The sequence below is a fragment of the Perca fluviatilis genome, chromosome 1 (genome assembly GCF_010015445.1).
Source record: "Perca fluviatilis chromosome 1, GENO_Pfluv_1.0, whole genome shotgun sequence".
In the NCBI taxonomy this organism is placed as follows: Eukaryota; Metazoa; Chordata; class Actinopteri; order Perciformes; family Percidae; genus Perca; species Perca fluviatilis.
This window is the reverse complement of record NC_053112.1, coordinates 46,101,331-46,108,407: the sequence shown is the minus strand read 5'-3', so window position 1 is coordinate 46,108,407 and position 7,077 is coordinate 46,101,331.

Below are 7,077 nucleotides of genomic sequence, written 5' to 3'. Positions count from 1 at the left end.
AGGTGCCCTTGGGGGCGTTTGTTTGAAAGCTAGTTTAAACCAAAGATTCACAATAACAATACATGTTTACACTTAAACTACTTGCAAAAACAGTTTTTGCAACATTAAAACCTGCCAGTTCACGGCACTGCAACTGGACGAGACGGTGGATCATTGTTCGGCGCAGCTCCGTGCTGCCTTCAAGGAAACGGGAAGTCAGAGCATCGTCTTAAATGAGCTCCGTATTTCAGCGTGAAGCTGCGTTCAGAAAAATAGCAATCCCGCCGGGTGGTGCGACGTCCTATTATTCTAACCCCAATGTAGCACAAGTAACTTTATATTTCACAGTAACAGTTTTCGTCAGATCTATACCCAATTTTACTTACCTGAAGGCAGTTTAATTAAAAAGAGAAAGAGACGGAGTTTTTTCGGGAGATATCTGGTTTCACATTTCCCAACCGCAGGTGGTGTGAAGGAGAGGATTCGACCACCCAGTGGTGCTCAATTTTACACGGATAATAATAAAACTAACCCAACAACTACTTTTTCACAAACACTAATGGTAGTGCAAGTCAACAAAAGATTTGGGTGTGTGTGTGTGTGTGTGTGTGTGTGTGTGTGTGTGTGTGTGTGTGTGTGTGTGTGTGTGTGTGTGTTGTTTGCTGTGGTGATGATAGGATACTACCCTTTAAAAGCGTTGAAGATTATGTTATGTCAATGTTAAAAAAAAAGAAAAGATTAGATTTTTGATGGATAAAGAAAAAAGGTAGAACCACTGATGTAAAGGCTAAATGCACCAACCATAGACTGATGGCGCAAACGGTAGCAAGTTATTATCGGTGCTTTATGGTTATTACAGTTAGCCAAACGTTCTAAGAAACTTGGTTAAACATTTGCTAATAGTTAGCGTTAGATAATGATAAGCATTGACAATCGCCGTTTTGCATTTCGCTGACACTACGTTTAAATTAGGAAAACGTAGTTAAACTTCAATTTGCAGAAAATTAACGTTAGCATGTTTTAACATAAGTGGCTAGCTAACGTTACAGACAATTTACATGGTAACGTCAGATACATTTACTTTACAATGTGACTCCTCTTATATGTAATATATAACTATGGGACAAAGATATATTTAAAACCTAGCGAAACTCAATCTTACCTTGAATTATGTATGCTAGCTTTCAGCAGAAGTTGCATCCAGATTGCTAGTGAACGTGTGAGTGTAAGCAGCGTTGCCAACTCAAAAAAATAAAATAAAATCTACATAGCTACAGATACATAGCCAGATACCGCCCAATGATACCTCCCAACAGGCTATGGCTCCTCCCTTACTTCTCCCTCTAGTCTAAAAACGTCACATCCGCAACCACGATGGCTGCGCCCATAAACGCAAACTCAACGACGGATTGCTGACATTGACATATATATTAATGGACCAATAGACCCCGTTGCTCTGGACGGAGACCAGTGAAGGCTATTAGAAGCACTTTTCCGGTGATGGCCAGCTTTACTGCGCAGCCTCCAACTGACAGAGACAGCGTAAATGTGACGTGAGCAACGTGTCTGAAAGTTGTAAGTCTTCTGGTAGCTGTGCCAAGAGAAATCTCAATCATTCCCAATCTTACAGAGACGGAGAGTGTAAGTATGTGTAAGGAGATAACATAAGCACAGGCTAATTATTGCTAACTAACATGCTAGTTAACATTAGTAATTAAACCTAAACAGCTAACGTAAGTCGAAACTGCCTGCGAGCTTCTCCTGTACTATACGGTAATTCCTCTACTGTGCGACAGTAAGTCACTTGGTTATGACACAATCGTTAGCCTATTTTTACAAAAACGTCTGCTACGGAGCCATAACGTGAGATACAAGGTAATGGAGCCTTTTATACGTTGTTGTGTTTCTTTCGAACTAAACAATGGACAAATCGAGTCTTTAAACGCTTCGGATGTAAAGTTATTCTCAGTCAAGTGACGTAAAAAAAAAATGGCGGTAAGCGGAATGCTAACAGGAGGTGATGGCCAGTTAGCAACAAAATGGCGCCATGATGGCTCGAGTTCTGAAGCGAAGCTTACCCCCTTGATTGCTGATCTCCACAAACCAATGGGTGACGTCACACATGCTCTGTCCATTAATAATAACAGTCTATGGTTCCTATCCGACAATTCCAGCAGAAGTTAGCGTTGCTATGGTACTGATAAACAAACCTGAATTCTTAACTTTTAATAAAATAATTAATGATTTTATAACGATAAGTTGTCATGTCATTTTTTTATTTTCATGATTTTCTAACGTTATTAGGGCAGTTAATACAATTAAAGTGTATAATTAAATATTGTGGCCGCTTTCCCTCACCCCGCTCATTCACATACAGCCAGAATTAAAATTCCATGATGGCAAATCGTCGGCTGGTCAATGCTCTTGCTGTTGCGCTCCTATACGGGAGACGCAAGCAGAAAAAGAAGAGATCCGTGTGGGTGAAATACTACCTGGCGGAGAGGAATCAATACGGGGAGTTTCACCGTCTGGTGGGTGAGCTGCGTCTGAACAACGGTGAGGATTTCAGGGAGGATTTCAGGTCGCGCTGTCAGTTTGACGACATCCTCCACCGTGTTGGTCCACGGATCAAGAGAATCCACACCTGGCTTCGGAGATGTATTTGTCCGGCAGAATGCCTAGCCATCTGTCTCCGGTGAGTTTCTAGTCTGTCTCTATACCCTTGATATTACATATCACATAGATCACATCATTATAGATAATAGGCATATTGTCTCAGCGTTTTTTTCTTTTTCTATGCATAGCCCAGTATTTTGTAGCCTACAAAGACCAACAGTTTTTTTTTTTTGCCCAACTTAACCAATTAAAAGCACACAGAAGTGATTACATGATGGAACTGTATAAATGGGAAAATGATTTGACTTTTTCATCATCAAGTCATTTGGTTATTTCAATATTATTATAGTCTATTTTGTTAACTGTATTTCTATGAAGCTAAAACCTATTGCATTTTCTTCTTTTCACCCTTAAACATGTAAGATTTCCTTGTGTATCTAGAAAGGTGTCCGCCAAATAAATGTATGTATTATTATTGTTATTGTTAATATTATAATTATTATTAATATTTGAATTATGTTCTTTCAGACACCTGGCGACTGGTGACTCCTACCACTCCGTCTCCTACCGCTTCCGAGTGGGCTGGAGCACTGTGTCTTGTGGCCAAGGCTATCTGGGAGGAGCTAGTGGATGTGTACATGCCTGTGCCAAAGGAGAGTGATTGGCAGGATATTGCAGAGCAGTTCCGGGTTAACCGTGACTTCCCCAATTGCGTAGGGGCCATTGATGGGAAGCATGTGAGGATAGTGGCACCACCCAATTCAGGCTCCCTTTTTTTTAATTATAAGGGGACCTTCTCCATCGTGCTCCTTGGGAGTCCCACCAGATGCCATCATCCCTGGAGCAGAGGATCTCGGGCCACTTACTCACACCTTTGTGGGGGACGAAGCCTTCCTGTTGCGCCGTCACCTGATGCGTCCATATCCTGGAAGGAACCTCCGCAGACGCCGTCGGATGTTCAACTACCGCATGTCTCAGGCAAGAATGGTAGTAAAGCAAGCCTTCAGTGTGCTGGCAGCCAGGTTCAGGATCTACCATCGAGTGATGTGGCAGCATCGACACAATGTGGAGGTGTGCGTGAAGGCAACCCGTGTCCTCCACAACCTTATTCGCCGTGATGCCCCAACATGCCCCTCTAGACCAAGGGAGAATCAAGTGCCCAACCCACCCCCCAGTGTTGTCTTGCCCAGTGTCATCCGACAAGGTGCCAATAATTCCACCGCTGAGGCAGTTTGTGTCAGAGAGGCCTATACCACCTACTTTTCCTCTGAGGCGGGAGGTGTCCACCGACATGATCCTGTGTCATAATTACAGACAATGACCAAAAGGCCCTTTTAAGGGCCAACCACAATGTCATAAATTGCAATTCCATGTCAGTGTTGTGTAATTTCATTTGCTAACTAAATAAAAAACTCATGTCATTAATTGTATGTAACATAAGTGTAAAGTATGCAAGTAATCACGTGCACTTTCTACATACGCTTTCTATTAGTGTTTGTGTGTCGCAGTCTCTTCTAGCTCTCTCTCTTGGAAAAATAAACCACAGTACTGAATAATAGTTAACTAAAATAGTTGGTTACTTTATTATACTAATGATACTACTGTGTGTGTGTGTGTGTGTGTGTTCAGCTCCACCAGATTCTGTAAAACAAAAAACAAATAAAAATGAAAAGGTGAGATGGCAGCATGTTACACATTATCAATGCCAGTGTGGAGAACATTCACAACAAAATACTTACACTCCAATTCAGGTTCATATATCAGCTGGTGCATTTTCAGCTTTGTAGCAGCGTTTTTTTTGGATGGACATCCTTTATAGGGCAGGGAGCAGGCTGTCCAAGAAGGCCTGGTCTGGGTCTTTCTCCGGTGTTGGTGGTTGATTGGCAGATTCTATTGCAGTCACAATCATCTGCTCAAACGCTGAGGGGCTTGCAGAGACAACCCGCCGCCTGCGCTCCTGACAGGTCTGGGGTGCCCTCTATTTCGTGTGGGCGCACGCTCTCCTGTGTGTGATCTGTATCTATGACTCTCTCTCTTTCCTGGTCCCCCCCCCTTTCTCTCCTGATTCTCTCCCTCTCCCTCCTGGGTCTCTCCCTCTCCCTCCTGGGTCTCTCCTTCTGTCTCAGTGAGGTTGGAGGTTGTCCTCCGTGGCGTGATAAACGGCAGGAGGAAGGACATCATCTGGGCATAACACCAGGGCCTCTTCTGAGAGGCAGCAGCCCCGCTTACCCGCCTGGACTGGTCCTCCCTCCTAAACCGAACATAGGCATCACAGAGGTCCCGCCACTTTTTTTTTACATCCTCCACTGAAAAGCACAGACAATGTTCAGCACATTTTAATTAATTAATTAAACCGTGTGAACTCAACTTTGAACTAGTTCATGAACTTGCACACTGCCCCTATTATACTTTTTGTGTGTGTAGATAGATAGATAGATAGATAGATAGAAAACCGAAAGGGAAATTCTAGCTACAACATTAGTGTATAGAAAGGGGTACAAGATAGATTCATTTTGGAGTATGAGAAAAGTTCTTCTTCTTGGGGATGGGATGGTTTGGGCTCTTGAATTAAGCTAGCTAGGTTTTCAATCAACAATACGTAGGCTACCTGCTAATGCTAATTGGTTAGCAACAGACATCGAACTATTGACATTATACCACTGTATCACATTTAGCCGACCTGACATGTCAACGTCCTGGGCAACTTTCCTCCACGCAGCAGCCTTCTGATTTATGTCTCTATAACCCTCATCAGAGAGATCATACAGAATTGTACATTCTGACACTCACAGAATCAACCGTTCTAATCTCTCCGCCATTTTTGTTCTACTTGCTTCTGCCGCTTTTCAACGGTGTAGTACGACGTCCGCTGGGGGCGTGTTGCGTATCACGGAGCTGATTTCAACTGCCAGTGTGAAGGCGGCGTTAGCGATTAAACGAATGAAGCTCAACGCTCACCTGTTTAGGAGGAAATTAGTCAAGTCAGTGTCCTTTTAGGCTCTAAGCTGTCTCCATCTTTTAAATGCATCTCCAATATTTACCCGTGTTTTACCTTGTCCAGTTTAGAAAGATGGCGAGTTTTAGGGCGGGCAGAATTAATCTATCTCCGTTGATCCTGTTCGTTTGTTTCCATGGCTGTAGGCCTTCTACAGCTGTAGGGTGCTGGGTTTGTGTTTTTATGTATATCTGGCAAACCAGCCCGGCTGTCAAAATAGGCAGTTGATACCAACACACAGGCCCAAACACAAACAGACATTCCATCACGGAATTTTCAAAAGGAGAAAATACTGGCATTAGCATTGTTGTCAGAAAACATAGTATTTCAACTTAGCATGTTCCCTTAACATCTGGTAAAACATGGTGGTCATTTATTGATCAAATACAGTAAATATATTACATATTGCACCTTTAATTAGTAGCCTACAAGCTGAGGTAAAATGTATTTATGCATTGATCGATTTGGTCAGTTTAGGCACAAAAAACAAAGGGTTAAAATCAGAAGCAAATCATTTCCGGTTTAGCATGTGACGCTGAAAATGGGCCCCGTTAAGTTAAAACAAACTCGCAGTTGACTTTTATTTTCAAATGAGCCCAGTCTCATGGGTCAAAGTCCTGTGCTTGTTTGACTTGTTTGATAAGGCTCTCTTACAGAGCGACACCATGCCAATACATATTAGGGCTAGGCGATATGGAGAAAATCAAATATTGCGATATTTTTGATCAAATACCTCGATATCGATACCGCAACGATACTGTAGTGTTGACTATTGGTGCTTTAACAAAATATTTACACGAGATTTTTGATAAATAATCATCAGTAATAATGGTAAGTTCAGAAAAGTACATCACTTTACTGTAATGCAGCCTTTAAAACCAGGAAAAGACACCACTTAGGTCATATTACGATATCCAAAACCTAAGACGATATCTAGTCTCATATCATGATATCGATATAATATTGATATATTGCCCAGCTCTAATACATATGGAACCTTTTAATATCACACCTCACTACATCATCTCCCACTGCAGGAGCTGTACAATGAAACACACTGTCACAGTGGGAACGACTAGTCATCGTAACAGACAGAAACGCAGAGAGCAGAGTTTGGTGCAAAATCACAAAACACTATTCATTAAAGCTTGAAAGAGCATTAACATGTCTTCTGACATTGAGCACAGCTGATTAAGTGCATTTACTATGTCCACAGTGAAGCATTAAGGAAATAGCTTGATGACTGTGGACACAGACATACTGCAGCTCCCAGAGTAGCAGTTATCTCACATTTTACATTCCTCTACGTTACATCATGAGTTTAGAACTGTGTCTGACTGCCTCCACCCAGCTCTGCATACCACCACCTGCTGTACTAATGTTAGACATTCTAGTGCTTTTGCTTTCAAACGGTGGTAGTTTCTCACACAAGAACCTTGGAATTGCTACTGTGTATTATCCAGTGTTTAAGTAACAACAGTGCCACA